Below are 24,433 nucleotides of genomic sequence, written 5' to 3' on the forward strand. Positions count from 1 at the left end.
TGTGAAATGTTTCTCTTTTTCTCTTTAATAGCACTGTTTTAAACTACTTTGTCCTGCACAGGGGACTGCTAAGTAAACTAGAAGTGACATATGATAAATGTAAAGCTGTGGTTACAGCTCCAGAAATCAATGAATTGCATGTTTCACATGTAAAAGGGCAGTTGTGCCGCTTCCGCTTGCAGAGTGATAAATGTAATTCAATCTATGAGCAGTAAAACATCATATAACTTGCTAATTCCAATTCATGCCCGAGAAAGTAAAGGAAAACTTGTGAGAAATTGTGTTGCTCTGCTTTGAAAATGCCTCTAAAACAATTAGTTCTAAAATTTGCAAGGAAAACATACAGCAGAACCACATTAAAGAGTATGTCAGTAGGGAGTGTTTTTCTAACAAATGTGGTTCAGTACATGTAGATAATGTTACTGCATCTCAGCAAAATGTCACTATGAGAGATACTTAAACATAAAAGATAATAAGGCCATAAATGAAAACCATTATTTATGGTACTAGCAATGCAGAAATGAACCCCTACCAATGACCCCCTACAATGGAGCAAGTAAGAAAGCATGTTATTCTGACATTTAAATGATGCTCTGTGATTTAACAAATTCTAGAGTGAAAGGGAAAATACAGGTTCAAGTACACTTCAGTGACTAGAAAACAAAGGTAGTCCACTTTTAGTTTTTTTCAGTTCATCTGGACACCCTGATTTATATATTTGTCCAGTAGACTGCTAATCATAGAGGGTTTCTGATAAAGGCCAGCACTGTCTACCAAAAACTGCTTCATTTTGTTTTCAATTCTGTTTTGAATTTAAATTAATGAAGAACAGTTTTTCTTGGAAAATTAATTCAATGAAACTCAGAGAGAGTTACAGTTTGCTGAGGTTACGCAGGATTCTGTAGCTCTTCTGCAACTTTTGAAGAAATGTTTTTTAATTTTAAAGCGCTGCTGATAAAGCCAACCACAGCTGTTGGCCCATAGCAGGACCTCATGAGAAAGTTGTTGTCCACAGACCCAGTAAGCCATGCTGTTACTGCATGGGCTTGCAGAAGTAGGTGAATTCCTTATATGATTCAATCATTTTCAGTGATAGTGACCATGGAAGGCTTGATAACATACCCAGGGACAACTTAAAGTGTATGGAAGTGCTCTAGGAGATGCAATCTCAATCTCATCCCACAAGAAAGAGCTTGAGATGGTTGTTTGAACTATCTTTTCTTGCAGGTTAGGGCAATGACGTGAGATATACTTGTTTTGAACAAAAGGAAGTCCAAAAGCTTTGACTGGAAATGCAGCTCTCTTGTCTTTTGTGTTCTTAATTCAAATACCTTCCTGTGCACACAGCTTTTTCCCAGGCCCTGGTTTTAGGCAATGTAAATGCACAGACAGGTGTGTACGTAGCACCACTTGGGACTCCTTTTACATTTCCCAGAGCTTAACTCCAAATTCCATGTTGTTCTGGCAAACTGAAAGGCATGTGTAATGCAAAACAGACCATGAAACTGAATGGAAAAGCTGCGGTATGCTTGTGATTTTTTTCCACTCTTCATTTTGGTTTAATGCACTTTCTACAGTGACTGCACTCCACCTTGATGCTTTAAATGAGAAATCTTCCACTGTCCTTTGACGCTGTGCTTAATGCACCACAGATCTGAACAGAATGCAGTGTCGTTTGGTGCTGCATGTCAAGCCATACCGCCTATGTAGATAAGGTGCAGATGATTATCAGAAATGATACCTTTTTTCTGCAGAAGTGCTTAGAGATCCAGGTGGTATAGGTGGGTGGGGATTAGAAAAAAACAGCTACCCAACCTTCCTGCTTGCTGATGGTGAAAACACGAAGCTTTATAGCTCCAAAAGCAGAAGGGACTTGTAAGAACGTCCAGGTAATAAATAAATACAGTGTGCTTAAGTGGTACTATATTTTTCATCTTTTTTTTAAAGTGAGACAGGATAGGATGCAAATGAATAAGCAAAGGCTTGTCTGGTTGCCGCTGTGCAATAGAAAAAGCAGAAATGAAAAATGCATTTGTGATAAACAAGATTGAAATTCCTTGGGAGTCTGTGTGTGTGTTTAACCTCTGAGCATGAATGTGCTTGTTTTTTCTCAGAATAAATAGATAAAACCAATCTTGAAATAGAAAAGAAAAATGAAAAAGAGCTCAGGATTATGGTGCAAGTGAATTTAGAAACCCCCAAACTCTCCCTCATAATCCTGATTAGAAGAAAACAGCATCAAATTCTGATGCCTCTTAATAGTGGCTGAGAGTTTTAGATAGTTCTTTGTTTTTTGATACCCATGGATACCTCCCCAGTGCCTAGGAGACTGCTTTAAGAGGTTTTGTATTTAGAAGCTGATGTCTCTTATCTCTGAATCATTTATTATTTATTTTTAATTATATTAGAGGTTATAACACTCTCAGTATTCGATATCCGGGTATACTCACAGTAAGCATATTCTCTACACTTTTTCATAGAAGCTTATGTATCTTTCTTTCTGTCAGTGGTGTGCAATTAATCTGTGCCCTTGGGAGATAGCTGGAGCTCTGTTCTCAGTGTATAGGAGTGGAGTGACATGGGGTGACAGTGACACCCATGCCTTAATGGCACCCCTTTTTCTATTGGTTTCATCTCCCAGCCAGTCTCAGGCAGTCATCAGTTATGTCTGATACTTCCCTATCCCTGGCATGCTTAGAAGACAGTTAAAACACAATCCAGGTAAGTATTGTGCTAATGGTGATTAAAAACCAAATGCTTCATCGTGTTGAGTTTCCTTCTTTTAAGAACTCAGGCTGATCACTTTGAAGAGAAACTTAGATTGGAGTATTTTGACATTATAAACAAAAGCTCTTTTCACTCAGGTGGTTGTTAAAATCCAACCACTTCTAATGTTGCTAGTAAGTAAAGGAGAAATGGCTTGTCATAGCAGCTGATTTCTGTCAGACTGGAGTTAGTTCTGGGAAGTAATCCCTCGGATTTTGAAAGCAAAAACACCCCCCCAAGCCTTTATCAGCTGAGTGAGAGAGGTCAGTGGCAGTTCCCCCAAAGTAGGCGAACTTTAAACTTTTGTTCAGTGCAGTGTCTTTTCAGAAGGATGGAACAATTGCTCATCTCCTGCACCAGCACCTTCCCCCCTCCCTCCCAGGGCAAGCTGAGGTGACGGGCTGGAGAAAAAAGCACCCGTCTGCTTGTTTGAACTCATTCTTCTGCTGGTGCTACATCCCTTGCTTGCAGCCTTCTTCCTCTGGCGCAGCAGTAGCCAGACTTCAAGACCCTAAACTGGCAGCACTTTTTAGTCTCTGTCTTTTCACAGATGCACTGTCTTGTTTTTGAAACATGCTGGGTGGCTATTGAGAGCTTGAAGCAAAATGCGGAGGAGCACTTCATGTGGCGTTGCCTTCTGAACACCACTGGATATGCTGTTTGAAAGCAGATATTCTGGTGAAGAGTCCCAGTCTGTGTTTATCCCTCAGTCATATTTTATACGATCAGACTAGAGAAAACATTCAGTGAATGTGAAATCTCACAGTTTAGCAGGACTTCAGAAGGAAAAACTGAAAGTATTGTTGGAAGTTCCTGAGTCTAATGACCTCTTGCACTTTGCACACTAAGACAGTATTGATGGGACTTGTTTAAATCTGTTTTTTCCCCTCCCTGCAGCCCTGGGCCTTGTGTTGCTGGGGTTGATGTTCTGCCAAGCAGAGGACCACTGACAGTGCCAGACAGAGAGGGTGGTTGTCCTTGGCAGCAGAGCTGTAAGGAGCTTTTTGTCAAATCCACTTGAGAAGGTTCTGTCCTGAAGTTGGTGGGTTTTTTTTGTTGTTTTCTTTTGTTTTCTCTTTTTCTTTGTCAGATAAGCAAAGTGAAATCTTACTGAAATAAAAAAGTTGTTCTGCTCTTACTGTCAAGATAATGGTAGGCACACAATCTTTCCTCCAGTCTGGGACAGACTCATGAATTACCACTATTCAGACAGCATCAGCAGGGCTGTGTTAGATTGGGCTGCTGGGCAATTGAGTCCTTGTGGGGTTCTGTCACTAGATTATGTTCAGCTGAACATTGCTGGAGTGTCTTTGGGTCCAGCTGGGTATTTTGCCATGTTCTAGTCTGCAGGTGAGCAACAAGGTCTGGGAGACTGTTAGACACCAGGCTTTTCAGCTCTGCTTAGGATTGGCAAAGCCTGGAGTACTGTATCCAGTTATGGGGCCTCCAACTAAAGAGGGACATGGAGCTGCTGGAAAGGGTCCAGAGGAGAGCCATTAAATTGGTCAGAGGGATGGAACACCTTGCCTGTGAAGACAGGCTGAGAGAGCTGGAGCTCATCAGTCTGGAGAAGAGAAGGCTCCAAGGAAAACCTTATAGTGGCATTCCTGTACCTGAAGGAGGCTAACATTAAAGCTGGGGAGGGACTTTTTGCAAGAGCATTTAGCTACAGGATGAGGGGAAATGAGGGGAAATTTAAACTGGAAGAGGGTAGATTAAGATTAGATATTAGGAAGAAATTCTTTGCTGTAGAAAGTGGTAAGACTCAGGGAACAGGCTGCCCAGAAAGGTTGAAAAGCATTCAAGGTCAGCCTGGATGGAACCGTGAGCAACCTGGTCTAGAGGGAGGTATCCCTGCCTATAGCAGGGGGTTGGAACTACATGTTTGAAAAGGTCCCTTCTAACCCAAACTATTCTATAGCATTTTTATATCTATAGAAGAGCTCAGAGCTTTCTATCCTCACTGATGTCTCTGTACCCTATAAGCAGCAGCATCCACTTAGGCTTGTTTTTTTTCACCAATATGCTAAATTTCTATATTAATAATGAACAAAAATGTGAACAGCATGGTACCTGGGTGAGTAGTTTCCTTCTCTTTTCATTTGCTTCCAAGATTATTCAAATGTCTTTGTCTTCATAGGAGTAAAGAACTCACACTTTCACCCAACAGTCATGTACAAGCAGAATAGGCAAAGGCCACACAATGCCAGCTCCTGGTAGTTAAGACCACAGTTTGATTTGGTCCTTAGGCATCTGAAGGTAGCTTATTCATTTAAATTACAAAATCCTAAGAAAAGTGAAAAGAAATACAAAATCATTACAAATGACAAAAACTCAGAAAATGCATAAAAATCTTTTAGTAGTAATGTGCAACACTTTACAGACCATTCAGGGGTGAAAACTGTACAAAGAGGAAGGTGAATACCATCTTCCAGTGGTTAGGCTGTTAGTAACTGGAGTCCCTTACAACTTCTATTTTTCAACTATCAAAATCCATCAAGCTTCAAAGAAAAATAAATCATTCACATAGAAAATTACTCTTTGAAGACTTGCTGGACTGCCCGCTGCAAGGAATATTACTGCTTGGAGGTTAGCTAGTATTTTCCACAGCTTGCAGCAAGTCTAGATCAGCAAAGTCAAGCTGGAAAAAAAAGCTTTCATCTCTTGTTTGTCAGGAAACTGGTTGTGTCTCAGGTACATTTAATCCATATCTTATAGACTTTGTAATATTCTGCAAACATTCTACTAAATGTTAGTTGTTGTGCTGTAACGTGATGCATTTAAACGACCTGATGACTTCATTGATTGAAACTGTCTCTCAATAAGATCCAGGCTTGCATACTTGCCTAGTCTCACACTTGCCAAAACACAATTGAAAAACCATTAAATCCTCTGAGGAGGGGATTATCATTAAGAGATTATTTTAATTCAATACCATTTAAGCTTAAAGTAATAGCTAATAACAGCAGTCAATGCTTAGAGGAATGTCTATGGTGCTTTGAATATGTGAAGTCTTTCGTATTTATATGGAAAGGAAAGCTGACTGAGTAATCAGTACCTCTTTCTCGGGGAGAGAGACAGAACAAAGCAAGCTACTATGTGTCAGTCTGTAAATAAATAGCTTTTGCGTTACTTGAAAGGGTACAGACAGATAACAAGATTGACATCTGAACCAGAAGATATCAAGTGCTCTGATGCTATTAGGTAGTAATCTACTTCTCAGAATGCTTTCATGGGAATAGTGATCTTCGCTGGACAAGTAAAGAGGTAAAAATCAGGTCTCAGCAAGTCACCTTTTTGAGAGCTTGCCAAATTACAGCAAAAGACACACAATTAATTATGCTTAATTAACTTGGGTAAAATACAAACTAGCTGTTCTAGCTTCATTTTTTTCTTCATAATTATACTCAAAGTTATTGGGCTTCAGTGATCAGAAGTGGATAAATCTCAGGTGAACAGCTCTCCCATGCAACAGCTGAAGTCATAAATGTGTTGATTCATTTCCACCTTAGAGAATGGAGGTTGCTGGAAGCTCAGAGTGGTAGAAATCAAATGAATTATGTCGCACATGTGAAGCTGCTGCACCTAAAACAAACGTTATTCCAATACATATGAACAAGGCTTTAATTTCTAAGATAGTAAATGAGTTTTTCAAGGAAGCTAGAGACTGCTGCCTTAGTGAAGCAAATGTCCAGGACCCTTGCTCCAGTGCTTTGTCTTCAACACAGGGTCTGAGCAGCAAGAATATGCCCAGCTGTACTCATGAAATGACAGATGACTTGGGCAAGCTGCCCTCATCTGGGGCTTAGCATCTGCAGTATTAATGATGTGTGTGCTGAAATATCCCAGGACAAAAAGGGGATGGCCCATTAACATCATCAAGAACATATTGATTAGTTTTACTGCACTCTTTGCTTTTGTGCGGTTTCTGAGTGCCAAATCTGTGATCAGCCTTAATTTGACTTACTGTTGTCAAGCATATGCGTTCAGATATTGTCACCTTCTTCTGGCTTTTCTGTTTGGCAAGGACATGAATGCAGAACTGCTTCCCTAAAAGGACTGAAGGTGGATGTGTGTGGGGCCTACACAGAGCAAGAATGCTACATGATTCAGCATGTGTAATGCTTCACCACTGCTCATACCTGAAGTAGCTTTCAGGAGGCATCCATATGTCCAAAAACACGGGCAAAAGTTAACTTTGATTAACCTCAATTAACTTCAGACTCAGTTATGCCAGAAAAAATGGGCAACCATTATAGCTTCTGATCATTCTTTTCCCTTGTTGGCAGCTAATCTTTAGAGAAAACTGCACAAACACCTTCATCTTGTTTCAGACCAAGACATCTAAATTAGATCACATAAACCACAGTGTTTTACCTGAAGTGCGTCAGAAGGATAGCTTGCATGAGTAGTCTGATCAGCATGGAAAGAACCCTCTTCTACCAGCTCAGTGAAAAGATATCTATGTACTGCTCATTTCATTTATCGCTGACTTTTTGTTTTAGTGGAAAGATCCTACAGGTCTCAAGCACATGTTGCAGTAGGACAGTCTGTACAAACAGGTTTCTACATCATCTGGACAATTCTCAAGTTTCACTGCATTTTGGGAGTGCAATAGAAAAATACAGCTAAAGAAGAGGGAGAAGGAAAACATCAACAAAACAATGCCTCTCTGTCTGAATCTTCCTGAAGCTGGCATAAATAGTTGAACACAGAGGAACCTCAGGACATCAGGAAAGACGCTGTTATACTGTTATGCTGAGTTTGCTCCATGTTGAGAAGAAAGCAGATCACTTGTGTCATGCACTAGCCCCCGCTTTGTGGACTGCGTGTGTCTGCTGCAGATCTGCCCTTTACTCCATGGGTGCCTGGCTGCTGAATGCTGTCTGAAGGCGCGTTTGCTTTCAGGTGTATGTTTGCTCAGGGTGACTTTCAGCAGATAAGTGCTATGAAAAATACCTCTTACCTGTGCTAATAGCAAGTGCCTTTCTGGATCATGAAATGAAATTGGGACAAGTAAAACGACATTGAAATTGAACAGATAATGATAGTAATGAATCAACAGGAAGACAAACAGTACTTCTGCAATTATATGTGCTACACAGAAAGCTCTGTCAACAACTGACCTCTTCAAGTTGTCATGCCTATCTGATTGTACAATGCAGCATCTATAGCAGTAAAGGGAGACAGCTGACAAGCATCATTTCTTTATTATTATTATTTTCCAGAGATTCGAATGCTCTTTGAAGTGATCAGAAATTAATAAGTAGAAACAATTGTTCAATCCATCACTCTGCAAAGATTAACACAACAGTGTCCTTGACAAAACCTTGCCATGAGATGTTAACTGGAGTGCAGTGGTAAAGAAGGTTTTCCCAAGACTTGTGAAAGTTGAGACTGTTTTAATTCATCTTGGGAAAGAAATGGAAAAATAAAATTGGCAGAGTATTTAAGAAGAATTAGAAGCAAGAATAATAGAACAAGATTCAATTTTTCTTTTGAAGAAACAGTTATAACTCCTGTTATCACTGTTTATCTCAGTGGTCATGCCCACAACACTTACATGAACTGGAAAGTAAGGTTAAATAACATGCCCAAGTTTATTTGAAATCTGCTGCAGAGAGGAAAAAAAAAAAAAAAAAAAAGATAGGGAAAAGAAAACCCCTCAACTTGATCATCAGAATCCCAGCCTAGCTGCCCAAGCACTGGAGCATCTTTCCTCTGCCAAGTATTTATCAGACCACTTCACGATTCATTGCCTTTCCAAATAGCTTTTCACTGAGGAACAGTGAGTTGCAAAAGGCTTTGTAGATTGAGCTAGAAAGGTCTTCAGAAGGTGAGCCAGGAACGATTTCAGATATAGAAAACAAAATACTGTCTTGAAAGAGGGCAGAGAAGCAGGTCTACACCAATTCAGTGATGCTGGGAAACCAATATGCTGAACATTTAGCCTCAAATGTGAGCTGAGGAGCTTTTACCCCACACCTCCTTGCCCCTGCAGCCTATTCCTTAGGTGCCGTTTAAAATTTTTTTAGCTCTTTCATCTCTCACAACAGCTTCTCAGAGCTCTTCTACACTACTAGGGCAGACTCTGCTGTAAAAATGGAATTATGCCAGTTACAGATGTGACTTTGGATCAATTGCCAGCACAGTCCTTTATGTGGACACCAACTGCATCATGATAGTATCATATATCAATATTATTTCTTTTCCTCCCTGTCCAATTAGACAGCCTGCCTTTCTGACCCTGTGAGCAGCTTACAAAACTGTGACCAAGAGCCATAAAAATAGGTATGTCAGAAAGCCAAGGAGAAAGGAGGGGGCTAGTGAGATAAATCACGATATCACCAAATAGATGAGGTGTGAAGGGACCTCTGGATAAGATGCACCCAAACCCTGCCAAGCAGGAACACCCAAAGCAGAGTGCCCAGGCCCACATCCAGGTGACTTCTGAAGATCTCCAGGGAGGAGACTCCACAGTCTCTCTGGGCAGCCTGTGCCAGTGCTCTGTCACCTGCACAGCACAGCAATGCTGCCTGGTGCTCAGTGGGAGTCTACTGTGTTCCAGTTTGTTCACATTTTCTCTGGTTATTGGGCACCACTGAAAAGAGCCTGGCTCTGCCTGTGTTGCATCCTTCCTGTAGGTACTTGTACAAATTGATGAGATCCCCCTGAGCCTCCTCTTCTCCAGTCTGAGCAGTCCCAGCTCTCTGAGCCTCTCCTCACAGGAGAGGTGCTCCAGTCCAAGCATCTTGGTGGCCCTCTGCTGGACTCTTTCACAGAATCACAGAGTAACCACACTCTTGGGTTGGAAGGGACCTTTAAGTTCTTCTAGTTCCAACCCACCTGCTATAGGCAGGGATACTTTCCTCTAGACCAAGTTGCTCAAAGCCCCATCCAGCCTGATCTTGAATACTTTCAGGGAGGGGGCATCCACAACCTTTCTGGGCAACCTGTTCCACTGTTTCACTGTCCGGGCACTAAATAATTTATTCCTAATATCTAATATCTATTATGTAGAGTGAAAGTCTCCAGAAGCTACATTCAGATCCTTTGTTTCGTTTTGGAATGAGACAGATGCTGTGAAATGCCAGTCTTGGATGTTACCAGGCTGTGTTACTATTTGTCCAGGGCTTTGCTTGCAGCCAGAGAATGAGTTGGAACTCTCACCCAAAAAGGTCCTAAGAGGCATTGCAAAGGAGGTTGCGTTTTGGAAAGGTAATTTCCATATCTTCATTTTTCATTCTATTTATTTGGGCCAAATTAATTATATTTGCATATAAAGTCACAATTTATTAATGTGACAAGACCAGAGACTGATGGTTTTGCCTGGAAAGGATGCTATGTCTGAGAGGGAAGGAGAGTTGGATAATTGGGCAGTGCTGAGGTTTGTTTTTCCCTTGCTCCCTGATGTGATACTAAAGCATTCCTCATGTCTTCTAACTTTTCCCAGAGATTTTTTTTGCTGTTTCAAAGCTAACTTTGCTAACTTAGTTGGTCTTTTCATACTCATAGTTACTACCATTTTTCAACCTTCCTCTGTGTTAGCTCAGGCAATTACATTCTATCTATTGAAGATTCCTACTGCCGGATCAATAGAAGAAGTTTATTCTCCATTTCATTCATAATAGCTATTGTATAGTGCTACAAAATGGTTCTAGTAGCCAGCTGTAATTCGGCAGCGGATGAGCAATCTTGCAGTCTGAAAAGCATCCAAAGTTCTTATGGGATGAAAAGCGATGTAATCATTATTGGTAGCTCTATTTCTCCTTTGACATCTCCTTTAAGTATTAGTAGAGAACTGGAAGGTTATATGGGTATAAATGTTGCTTCAATCAATTATCTGTGCATTTTTCCCATCCCATCTGATAATCAGTTCTGTCACAAACCACTGGTATCCCACAGGGTCCCTCGATTGAACTGGAGTCTACAGAATTTTATAGCTGATTCCCTGCTGCTTTCCAGACATCTAATGCCCCTATATAGAAGGGGACCCTCAGGGCTAGGATTGCTGCTTTTCTTTCCTCTTAAACAGCTGGCTTGTCACTGTCATTACTGTTGTCTCTAGACAGTGAGCAAGTTAGCCTCCTACAAGCCTGCTGGCAACATCTGATGTGTAAAGTTACATGCCCGATGATAGAGAAAATGTTGAATAAACCAATAATTCATCTGTGATGATATCAGCTTCTGCCTTTTGTCACTGGAATCAAAGACATTTTCAGGGTCTTGGGGTATAAATTGGTGTATTCTGAATTAAGGAGAGTCTGTGGGGAGACCTTGTTGTTGCCTTCCAGTATTTAAAGGGAGTTTATAAACATGAAGGAAATCAACTTTTTTCGTGAGCAGATAGTGATAGGACAAGGGGGAATGATTTTAAACTAAAGGAAGGGAGATTTAGATTAGATGTCAGGGGAAAGTTTTTTATTGAGATGAAGTGCTGGAACAGGCTCCCCAGAGAGGTAGTGGATGTCCTGTCCCTGGAGGTGTTTAAGTCCAGGTTGGATGGGACCCTGTGCAAACTGGTCTAGTACTTAATCTAGCAGCTGTCTAGATCTACCTGTGTTGTGGGTATTGGAAACTGATGATCCTTGAGGTCCTTTCTGGTTCAATCCATTCTATGATTATATGATTGTAGGATTGTTGCATGGCATTGTGAAGCCAAATATTTACTTGATTCTGTATTTGCACAGTGCATTGAGCAGGTACATATATTCAGGTACATATATTCATTCTGCTTCCTAAAAGGGCTGAGCAGTATGAGAGAGTAATTCCATCTCAGCAAGGAATGATACTATTGCAAAAAGTATGTGGAAATACTCTGGGTTGCAATGCTGGTGTTTAATACCTAACTTTTAAAGGCTGAAATGATGGTATGTGTTTTGGGTGGTGACAGTACCTGGGTTTTTTGATTTCAGTATTTTAAATATTGTGCAAAAAGAAAAAAATGAGAAGATTTCACAGAATCACAGAATCACAGAATTGTAGGGGTTGGAAGGGACCTCTAGAGATCATCGAGTCCAACCCCCCTGCCAAAGCAGGCTCCCTACACCACGTCACACAGGTAGGCATCCAGGCGGGTCTTAAATATCTCCAGAGAAGGAGACTCCACCACCTCCCTGGGCAGCCTGTTCCAGTGCTCCGTCACCCTCACTGTAAAGAAGTTCTTCCACACATTCGTGCAGAACTTCCTATGCTGTACTTTCATCCCATTACCCCTAGTCCTGTCCCCACACACTACTGAAAAGAGACCAGCCTCACCACTATGGCATAAGCCAACATAGTGCAAGTAAAATTCTAGCTGATAGGAAATGAGAACTAGCGGGATAGGTACCTTGATAGGAAGATGTTCCAAAGAAAAGCATGAAGGACTGTATAACTTTGTTTCATCTGTGGTGAGAGATGCTAAAGAAACTCATCTTTACTAAGGAAACGGGTAAGTGTAATATTGTGAAGAGAGGTAAGAAAAAAGTAGCACCAAAGTTTGGAAGCTTGCATGAGGCATGCTCTCCATCCATAGTCACTGAATGACCAAATTTTATCCTGTACACATTTGTGTTAATGAAGACTTTGTGAAATGTTCTTCAGTCTTTAAATGAGCTACCACACAGAAAGCAGCTTTATAAAAGTCTTCTTATTGCATCTGCATTGTCATAAAACCTTGAGTCACAGCCTTTTTGTATCTCCTTTCTACATATGTGTCTCATGCAAACTCTTTGATTTTCAGTATGTTAGTGAGGTCTGCTGAAAACATTAAATAATAAATTATGCAACTTTCTCGTTCCCTTTCAGCTGAAATGCTAAACAGACAAAATTCAAACACAGGTTTAATTCACCTATAAAGTAGTTGGGCATCTGAATTATGGTTTTAATCTCCAGCAACTGAGTTATGTCCTACTGATACAATATATTCAGGGTGTGAAGGGTGGGCAGGTAGAATCTCCTTATTTTACAGATTGTGGGGATAACTTATGCAGACAGCTAACAGCCTGTTCCTACTAGGTGGGGAGAATTTATTGGGAGAGCTCAGCTTCTTGCTGTTCCTGACACTGGTGGGATATTAACTTGTCCTGCTGCAGAAGTGATCGTTTATGTTTAGCCTTCAGCTGACTGCAAGCACTGACTTTGGAGGCTTGTATAGGAAGAGGGTTGCACATGCATGTGCACCTGCCCAGGAAGGATGCTTAAATGAGTTAGCATTTTTTTTTTTCTTCTTTTTTTTTCCCCACTATCCCAAGCTAAAAGAGACAAGCTCTGATATTATTTGTGCTATTGGCTAGTATATGTGTTAGCTGTGCTGACAGCTGTTAGAATATATGCCTATTCGCATACAGATGAAGACAGTCATGAATTTGTCAGACTTGAGCCTGAGAACTTCTCTTCTAAATAGAAGAATGTCACCGAATGTCATGATCTAAATGACCATGAATGGAATGAGTGTGACTTAAGCATATTGCTAATTTTACTGGGTGAATAACAAGATTTCTTTTTTTTTTTTTTTTCCCCTTGTGGCACCCAGAAAACTTGCTATTTGCTCAGAATTGAACATCAGCTCCCTTGAGTTCTGCTTGCATGACCTCTGCTTCCAGGGTTGACTGTACTCCCACAGAAAGAAGGCAGAGATTTACAGTATTACCAGCTACCAGGTATTTTTTGCCTATGATTTGCTAACTAGCCTCACCAAGTTCTTTAAGAGAAGGACTAGGACTGGACATAACAAGTAGCTTAGCTTTCTGCAAATATCAACACACTGTGAAGTTCATTATGTGAATTAGTTCAAAGCAAGCCAGGGCCAGCACTTTCGATAGACTCCCATGTCTGCCTTGGGAAAAACTGTTGGATTCTGGCCGCATAGAGAACATAAACTCAAATGGATATGAACAGAGAAAGAAATCTCATTTAATAGCTTGTTAACCATTTTTGGTTAATGGCTTAATACCTCAAAAAAATCACTTGAACTGGTCAAATGAAAGACAATATGGAAAAAAAATGTTAATATGTTTTCTGTGACATGCTAGAAATTTGTACAGTTAAATCTTTGACAAATATCTTCTTAAACCTCTGCATTTTGCTATTTCTGTTGATGGACTGGGATGTGCAGCATCCAGATTTAATGCCAGATCCATGCTATTATGTGTAGTGTTTTCCTGCTAATATAGAAGTCTGGGCACTCCGCACTTACCTCATATTTACTAAAAATGAATTTTATCATTTACATAATTTATGCTTAGAATGGGCTGGGTGATTTTGAAATGACAAATTACAAGTTAGATCCTTAGGGCAAGCAGATGAAATACAAACTGAGAAAGCTAAAGCTGGAAATAAATAAAATAATCATACCTAATGGAGCAATTCAAAAGGGTGCGTTTCATGGTCTTCAAGAAACATTTTCAACTTATAATGATTTATTTCCACTACTCACAGAAGCTGTGTGAATAACTACTATTCCCTGATAAAGCCTTTTTCCTATTAAGGAGTCAACTTTGCAGTAAAGGCAAAGAAGAATATAGAAAGTTGCAAAGACAAGGTAGAGCTATTAGCCAATCTCCATTCCAAAGTTGTTTCCTACTTGCTGTAAACCATTCCTATCAAGGGAGCAATTTTCTATGTGCTGCCATTAGTGGATAATATTTTCCTTCAAATAATGGGCTGTGGATGGTGACTAACCACAAATGGCAATATTCTCTTTTTTAAAAGCCTTCACAGCACACTTTAATGTTCTGCTGTGACGCATTAAAACATAAAGTAGACTACTGCCAATACGAAAACTCATTTGTTTAGAAAAATGTCTTCCCTCTCTCATTACCTCTCTCAAAACAGCTGAATGAGAGTTGAAGTTTCCATTAAGTTTCAGCTGTCCCAGAGTTCAAAGGTACATTCTATAGTCAGCAAATCTTGGAAGAACACTGTATATGAGGCTTAAAAAAACACAATACAATCTGATGAACAAGACAACAGCATGCACGCATATGCCATGAGATTTGTTACCACTTACATCTCTGGGCTATGCTGACATGCACACGAGATAAATGGAGCTTGGATTAAGCAGGTGCAATATAACAGTGTTCTGTTATCTGTCCCTGACAAATTACAGGCTGCTAGCTGGAATTGCCATTTGCAGATAGTAGTCATTTAGTAGTAAACTGTGCTTGTTTTTTCTAAAAGCCTGAAACAAGGGCATGTTTATAAGTATGTTGAAATATGAAATGCTTTGAGTACATGTAAGGGAAATGAATACCTTCCTAGCCTTTCATTTTGTATCAAACATTTACTGCATTGCAGGTCTCTCCAGCTCAGTGGCAACGTCAGTGTAGCATACCTCATGCAGACAGTGCTTTACAGCCATAGCGATGTAGTATTTGAGCCCTTCTTTAAACTTGTACTCTGCTTTTATAGAACTGATTTTGGTGAAAGAGAATATAGGAGCATTTTTGGATATTCTCAACGGTGGCAGTTTATGAGGGAAAGTAAACAGTCTAGACTTGTATATTATTGCAGGATTCAATGCTCTGGAAGAAAAGCCCCTGCTCACAGCTGAGCTTGAGCAGTGGAATAAGGACAGCAGATGATTCTGAGCTCCCTGACTTCTGAATTTATTCTGTTCTCGGTGGGTTTTATTTTTATTTTTTGAAAAGCAAGATTGCAAAATAAACAATGTTGCTTTGCCCTTCATTTTCTTCACTTATGTCTCATTTTCTACCATTGAGGCAATATTGGGGGATCATTTTAGTCACTGTCAAGTGAGAAAATCAAAACCTGCACAGCTGCAGGAGGCAGGTAGTGAGAATACTGCCTGAAGAGGCATTTACAAATATAAAGAGAAAAGTAACCAGAACCTAAAGGCAAATAAAATCTGTATTTTTTAATGTACTGTTAGCTTCTGTTTTCATGGGTCGTCAAAAAGTTGCACCTTTGTTTGTGTCCCGTCCCCATGTTCCTTGCTTGTTGCAAAGCAGATTGAGGAGGTTCCATATTGAATATCCTGAAGCTCGGACTAAAACATCTCAGCCAACAGCTACTGAACTGCTGGTTTTCAAACCCCCTTAAAAAGAAAACTGTGATGTCACTCTGTTCTTGCATCACCTCTCAGACTTCTTTTAAGCCTCAATAATCTAAATGTTTTCTATATAGAAATAGAATCTATACTAAAATAATGTGAAGAAACATCTAATATGTTCAATTACAGTCTTCTTTTAAAATATGTCAGATATTTCAAGCGATCTATCAAAAAACCAAGGAAGTAGTCATTATTTTATCTCTTCTATTACTCAACCTACAAGAAACCATTAATAAGTCTGTAAACAGTGTCTTGACCAGTTTTGATTTGCTGCTGAAATACCCTCAGTAATCTGACTTTTGAACGTCTCAGCATGAAGGTCCTGTTTTTCTTGTTTGGATCACCTCCGAGCAAGAGGCAAAGTCTGAGGCAGCAATTTTACAACATGTAGCTTTAGTAAAACATCCAGTTTTTGGCTTGGCTTTTGAATAGCTGAAAGAAAATTTCAATCCATGTATTGTGCTGAAAGGCAGAGAAAAGAGGGGGTCAGAGGATATGATGTTGAGTGTTAGGCAGCCTTAGCAGCTCGGTGCTTGGGGTGTTTTTCTAAGCTTCAAGCACCCAGAGGCTAAATACATGCAAAGGAACTTCCATTGTTCCCACTTATATGTCTTGTGGTTTAAACAGTTGGGGATGGATGCAGGCAATAATGATAGAAAGCAGAGGTGGATCTTGCTTCACTTGATTCCACCACCTACAGCCTCTTTGGAGTGGCTTGAGCACTGGAGAAAAGCGGATTTTGCTTCTCATTAATGGATTGAGTTGGCTTTATTGGTGCTCCTGGGACATTATATTGGGCAGAACTCACAGACAGAAAACTGCCTGTGTGGGTGTATGGACGTTTTGTTATCAGCTGTACTTCCAAGAGGTTGGCCATCATACCATCCCATGGGGTTCTTTACTTTTCAGAAGCTATTACCTTTTGCATGTAATGCCATCTTTGCTAGAATCCTGTTTTGCTAACATCTTTGTCAGGTGATATTTGTTTTTTTGCTCAAGCTTTGCAACTCCTCTAGTCATAACTGCAAATACCACAACTGTTCCATCAGACCACATATTACAGGCAAAAATCATTTGTTCCTACTTTATTACTCCCCAGCAGCTTTATTGCAGGTGGGATCAATTTAGTCTTTGCTATATTTAAAAAGGAAGGATGCTCGGAAAATGAGGTCTGAGAAAAAATACTTTGCCTTTCAAGTAGATGATTCCAGGATTAAAATCCGGGATAGTTCATTTCACCCCTGGATTCAATCATTTCTGTTTTTTCAGGTACTCTTCCTAGCTCTTTAAAGTGTAAATCTTATAGTTTTTATGTGTCTGTAAATCAAAAACTGAAGAAATCATCTTTGCCTCTTTAAAAAAAACATCACATCTGGACTAAGGACTTTGTATGCCAAGCTGCAGCATCATGCGCATATGGAAATGAGTTAAAATCTTTGAAAAAGGGAGGCGGGTTGTAATGGGAATGCTTTTTGGAGTGGAAGTAGGAGAGGGCATCTCTGCAATAAATCTGGAGAACGGAGATAAAATGAGATCTTACGATGCTTTCATGCAGTTTGGCAGAAAGTAGTTTTGCATCAGAGTTCAGCTGATTCTGCCCATGAGAGGCTAGTAAAGGTATATTTTTCAAATGCTTAAGTTTCACCATGTCCTCTTCTCCTTTTTTTTCACCATGTGGAGGAAGCCACTAAATAAATGACCTAAACACAGAGCTGTGCTCAAGAAGTGCTAAGGATGTCAAACCTTCCTTGGTCCCCAGCATCACTTCCCTCCTCTGGGTCTGTTCCACTTGGGGTGTTTTGGTGGTGATGTGGAATTACTATGGCACCTCTCTGTTGTCTGGACAGGGACTCAAAGTGGTAAAGAAAGCTGCTCTATATTACTGTGTTTGAAAAGCCTAGGGAAAGCACTGGCGTTATTTATGGAGGCTCTGCACCCTCTAGAAATGCTCAGGTGGTTCTCCTCACAGGTTTCGGGCTTGTTGTGCTTGCAGAAGAGTGCAGTACCTTCACCTTGAGAGCACCGTGCTTCTCAGCTTGGCTGTTTTCAGAGCTCCTAATAAACTCCAAAGCCCTGCTGTGTCTGGAGGAGCCTGGCATCTTCTGCAAGTGAGAGTCTCATTTGTAGTAAATAGGATTTTTAACGTTTGTGACAGTCTGAAAATGTTCAATTTGAGCTCTTGTACACTGAACTGACCAAAACAGAAGGATTAGAATGGAATGAGAGGCAATTTTTCCTGGAATGTACAATTATGTGGGAATCCATCCGAAAACAGCGATCTGTAGGAAAGACAAGAGGAGGTATCTGCAATAACTCTGGGCTATGGGGGGGGGAGGGCGCACCTGTGTCCTGTTTGAACCCTGATCACATCACTGCTGAGTCATTGTCATTTTGTGCTCTGTTATTCTTCTGCATGAGAAGAATTGTCTTGGCTAGCAAGAATCATTAGGACCAGCAAGAAATCATTCTTTAGGCAGAGTTTCTGGAGGAGATGATGCCCAAGGAAAGGGCTGGTGTGTCGCTCAATAGAGCAGAAAAGTTGTAGACTGAAAATGTCATCAAAGTAGAATGTCTGAAGTCCTTCTGCTTATTCCTTTACCAGATTCAGGTCCAGCCTAATTAAGTTTTTGGAATAGTTCAAGCTTTTGAATTCACTGCTTCTGTTGAACAGCAGGAAGTTAGGCACTAGGATAACCATAGATTAGTCTGAAATGATCCTGAGGCTGAAGGAAGTGTATCTGTAGGGCTGCATTCTTAGTTACAAGTCAGTGCTATTTCTAATGTCCTACTTGATGGATAGGAAATATCCTATTAAAGCTGAAACTAAATGAGGATGGGAGAGCAGCAATGTGAAGGACAGGTTAAATGGTGTTGGCAACCTGCAGAAACAGACAGAACACAAAAATGATGATGGAAAAGGGCAGGAATCCATACTTGATGCAATTGTTTATTACTGTCAAAGCCATGATTAAGATCAACTGGCTGAGAACAACTTCTGTTGAAAAAACTGAAGTGCTGCTGAGGCCTAAAAGCTGAACGCTACCAAGACAGGGTATGGAACCATGAAAGAGCAAGAAAACTGCTTCCTCTTCTGTTCATCACCAGGAAAACCTCAGGTACGTAAACTGGCCTTATTTGGGTGGACCCATGGAGTTTCTTGGCACAAGATTTTGTGGATGCTAAAATTTTCCATGAGATTAAAAACTGATGTGACAAACTGTTACAAAGGAAACTATTCTGGCTTTAGGTGTCCTCAAGCAAAACCTTTCACTCAGGGGCATGTGAAAGTCCTGAGAAAATGCTGTTTTGTGTTTGCTGTGCTCTTAACCTCTTGGCAGGGTGTGACCATGCTTATATTCCACCATGTACTTAGGAGTCAGCAGTGAGGATGAGGGATGGTGATGCAGAGCCAGCCATAAGGTTGTACCGGGAGACATGAGTGTCTGCCAAGAGCTGCTGGGCCTGTACTGGAGAACCTGTGGTGGGAGATGATGTGCTGGAGTGATATTTTCCCTCACCAGACCTTTGTTAGTGCAAGTCTTTCTCTCCCTGTCCAGCTTGCTGCTTCCTTACCACATCCTAGACTCTGCAATAATACTGCTTTTAATTTTTATCTTGCCCATAATTCTGAGGTCATCTGCTAATCTAGGCAGGCATCCAAGGTAGAATTGGGATTTATGTTTTAAAAATCTATCTGACCTGAACAATAGATTACAGTGGTTTTGAAGGAGAGATTGTCCTTTCTTGGCTAGGTTTCTCGTGAAGTTTTATATGACAGATTAAAAAATAATAAAAGGAAGTGAAATAATAAAAGAGGATGTTATGGTAACAAAGGAGCAGAGCAATTGAGAAAATTCAGGTTCCAGACAGAAGCCAAGGGCAAAAATCCATCTTAATCTATGAGGTTAATGCAGCTTCTTTTTGGTTTTAATCCTTATGTTTTGGTGCACTTCATTCCTACTCTTCACAGTGTGGAAACTGAGCATTATATTCTGGTGGTTTAATAAAGCCTATCATCTTGTTTGTTTCAATCATTTTCTCACTGGGCTGAAAGCTTTAGGGATTTCTTTCACAATAATTCCCCAGATCTCATTCTTGGTCATTACAGTGCAGCTGATTGCCTTTAAGCAGATAGTTCCTGCTTTTTATTCTTTGCTTTCAGACTCATAATTCTGTGCTTATCTGCACTGAACTTCATTTGCATTTATTAGCTGTGTTGGTATTTAAAATATTTGCTCTAAGACCTTCTTTATCTGTCTGCATTGTTTCTTATTATTTGCTGTCTCTCCCAATTTAACTTTAAATGCAAACTCCAAATGTTTGTTCCAAATGGTTGTCCAAATTCTTTACATAAAACACTGAGAGCAGATCCCTTCCTAATTCCCAGCTACCAAATTCTTTCTAGCTGAGAGGTTTTGCTTTTCAGCTTGTACTTCTCTCAGTCTCTGTACAGCTCCATGTGGCTCCAACTTCTTCCTTTCCTCCCTTCCTGCTGGATATGGATCTCTGCTGTGGTGCTTGGCACTGTGGAGCTGCTTCTCAATCCTTCTCAATACCAACACACTCACTACTCCCTAAAAACACCTGCTTTGTCTACCCCATATGTCAGAGTGAGAGTGTTGTCTGTGCATTTGGGCTCCAACACTGCCAAGAGCTGATGTATACCTTCTGGAGATGGAACGAAACACTCTGAGTGTGTCTGGATTGAGGATTCTCACGTAGTGCCATTGCTGCTCCTTATGTTTTTGTCTGATCTCAGAGGGAATTTGAACAGTGATTGAAGGCACCCCCTGGTATACGGGTGCAGTCAGAACAGCCTGCTTCCTGCTTGTGGTTCTGGCACTGGCTTCGATGCTTTCAAGCAGATAAATTCCTATCCTCTCTGGGAGGCGGACAGTGCCAGACAGAGGTGCCAAAATCTGGCTATTTGTGGAGTAGTAAGATAGCACTTGCCTGTAACCACAACTTTAGTATCTCTCATTCTCTTTCTCATCAGAAATCCCTTATTATTTTGAGATTACTGGTGCTGTGAAACCTGACAGACCTCCTGAAATGAAGTGGGAAAGCCCAGAGCCCCAGGTGGTGCAGGGTATCAGCGCTAATATCCAGGACTTGTGGAAGTGCATATGTGTGCAGTACTTTGGGCAATAGTTATCACAAACTCCTTTCATCTGAGCCAATTATTTGGGGCTGAAACTACACTTTTAGGGCCTGATCGAAAGTTCAGACAAATCAAAAGATCATTTCTATTGACATTGCAGGGCTACAGTGTTCTCAGGGGTATGGTGTTGAACAACCTAAAACTGTTCCTCAGGTTTCTTCAATATTTTAAAGCTTGAAGCTATTCTACCACATCAACTATTTAAGGCAGGGTTACAGCAGTAGGAAAGTTGGAAAATATTCTGCAGTTTGTGGAAATTTAAAAGCAAATGAAGAAGCATACTTTCCCTGATGTCTCCATATAGAATTCTGAAAACACAGGAAACCACAAAATACTGTTTTAATTGCTGTCAGTTGTAACATCTACTTCTCGTGCTCACACAGGAGGTACAAAAACTTAAAAAACAAACAAAAGACCGACACGAAATCAAAGCTCTCATGGTCCATCCAGAAGGTGGATGTGGGAAAATAAGAGATTTTTGGCTTTAGAAGAGGCATTAGATACAAAGTCTGGAAACAGCTGTGATTTCCATTGCTAACATTTTGAAAGCTGCTGTGGGAGACTGAATTTTGTCTTTAGTATCAACTCTCTCTAACCTCTATCTCTGGACAGGTGAGCAACAGCTTATGTTTTTTTGTATGCCAAAGCATACTGTCAGTGAGTGTTTTAGATCAAATTTAAACTCCAGAGACTAAAAGGATAAAAAATGACAATAACTTTATATATATTTTCTCAGTGTTACATATTTTGAACTTCGAACTTTCTCTGTGAATGTGGGCAATGTGTTGTTGCTTCTTCATTTTCCAGGATCAATAGGATTTTACCATTTGATGAATGTCCTGCTATCATGGGCACCATTGTAGTTCACCTTTTTTTGTTGTTGTTATTTTTGTTTTTTGTTCTTTGTTCTTTGTGATATGAGCTGTTAAGATTGTTAGCAATGTTCTGTGACTTTTGGTGCATTAAGAAGACCATCTGTTAACTGATTAGGACTGAAATGACTGTTAAATGATTTGCTAACAGTTCAGGGGATTGGGCTTGAAATAAAAAAGATGACGCCCCCTAATTCTGGAACCAGACAAGTCTCTGCTAATTCTTTTGGCTCAGAAAACTGGATGGCCAAATCTGTTTTCATTTTTTTCATACAGTCTGGTTAATAGGAATGATTGACATAGTGAAGAAGAAAAATTCCTACATAATTACAGTATTAATGTCTTCTCAAGACATTTTTTTTGTCAACAACTTTCCTATTGTACTTATTTAATTACAGTAAGCCTGCTTATTAAGATAGTAGTAGTAGTATTTTGATCTACATTTAATCAGTCATAGACATTAATGCATTGTACAACATGTTGATATCTGATAGAGTATTTATTTTATTTAATATTTTGCATCATCATTTATTCTTTTACATCAGATGTCCACAAACATTCTGATGTCAAATTTTTTTTCCTTGTATAGTTAATTGCAGTGAGGGTCATGAATTCATGGTTGCTACACATACAAATCTGTCAAGTGAGGTCACTGGGAAAAGCTTTTGGGAAGCACTGTTCTTCAGTTCTTGCACTTTTCCCATTGACATCTATGCCTAGCCATAGCAGAAAACCTTCTATATCAGAGTTATCTCACATCCTTCTTGCATCCCCCACACATGGCACTGCTAGACCTTTGCCTCTCTCCTCTGCTGCTGGTGGGGCTCAGACTGGTGGAGATACACTGGACATGCTCTGGTGCTACAAAAGCGAGTATTTTAAGCCCTTCCTTTCTGGTAGGTTTGTCAATAGGATAGACTAGAGTTGAACAGAGATATTTTATGCATGTTTAATGAGAAGTGTGGAGAGAAATGTTTGAAGACTGATGGATTCATCCTGGAGTTGTTGCAAGTGGGAAAAGGGAAAGATGTGCTTTATTTCTCCTCCTCCAGCAATGCAGCCCCCAAATATTCTTTCTGCTTCTGCAACCAAATTTTCCAAAAGAAAGGATGTGCCCTATCTGCATCAAATCACCATAACAAGAAGAACAAGTTTTAGGACAAGTTACACAGAAAACCGTTCTTACAGAAAGCATGAAGTCCGCTGAAAATTGATGTCAAATGTAGAAAAAGCCCAGAAATTGCCAGCTTCAGGACTATCACTTACAAATAATTGTCTCGATGTGTGCTCTCTCCTCTCTCAGTTCTGTGATTAAATATCAGCAATGTATTCATATCAGCTCCTGGCTATGAACCCTCCTAGACAGTTTGCACAAAATACTAGTAATTAACTTTCAGAAACACATCAGCCTTTATGAAAGAAGACTCTTTAAGTCTGTGCCATAAAAGACAATTGTCCATCTATTTCCTCAACTAGAGTTCATTGAAGCAGGTTGTGTTTTTTGACATTTTTAAGTCAGAATGTAAAAAATTAAAAGAATAATACAAAAAATAAATATATATAGATATAAATTCCACTTGTTACTGGAACGTGTTTTATTCAGGATATGTGGAATTAAATCCAATTTTTGGTGCTAATGAACTTTGAGAACTTCACTGAATTGAATCCATGGAGTATTTCAATTTTTATCAGGGAGTGTTGGGGTCTATGAAACTATTTGAGGTACCTTTAGTCTATTTTAACTGAGCCAGTGTAGAGCCTGGAATGGGAGAAGAATGATTTGTTCATCATGCAAACTGACACAGCCCCACATTCTCTGAGTATAATTGAGGCTAGTTTAATTCAAATGAAAGAGAACTGTATTTCTAGAATTTAGTATGACTAACAGAGCTCTGATTTGCTGCTCATCTTTTCCCGTAAGGTTCAGGAGCGACAAGGAACCTCATGACTGTCTGATTATACATCTGTAATATAGTAGATAAAGAATTTCCTGATGTTTTTCTCAAGCCCAATAACTTCTAGAGCATTTGGAGTGTGGTTGACCAATGAAGTTTGCCCAAACTTTACTCAAGTCTTTTTCAAAACCTGTTGCTTAAGAATAGAATTGTAAACTGCAAAATGCATCTCCATTAGTGATGAACGTTTTACAAGAGGCACAAATACATCTCCTCTACTTCCTGATGATAAGCAGATACTTTACCACATGTTTAATTGCAGAAACTTGTAACATGCTCTAGTATCAAAAAGCAATTGCATCTCTCTGTGGGGGAGACATTCCTCTCATTCAGGGGACATCAGTGGAACAAATAGCAGCAGAGTAAGTTTAGAGTCACAAATTTAAATCACTTTCCTGAAATATTCTGTGGATACTTCCTGGAGAAAGAGGAAAGTGACTCTGCAGTGATACTCATCCTGACAAGGATGAAATACATTGGCTAAACTTCTGAAATGAAATTTGGCTTTCACAAGTCTCATGTCAGATAGTGTTTCTTTTCAGCTCTTCATAGCACATTTCTCCTTCTGTTTGCCATTGCTTACTTAGTTGTAGGTCAAGGGTTGTTTTCTGTCTCTTGGTGAGAA

This window comes from Coturnix japonica, chromosome 3 (genome assembly GCF_001577835.2).
Source record: "Coturnix japonica isolate 7356 chromosome 3, Coturnix japonica 2.1, whole genome shotgun sequence".
Taxonomy (NCBI): domain Eukaryota; kingdom Metazoa; phylum Chordata; class Aves; order Galliformes; family Phasianidae; genus Coturnix; species Coturnix japonica.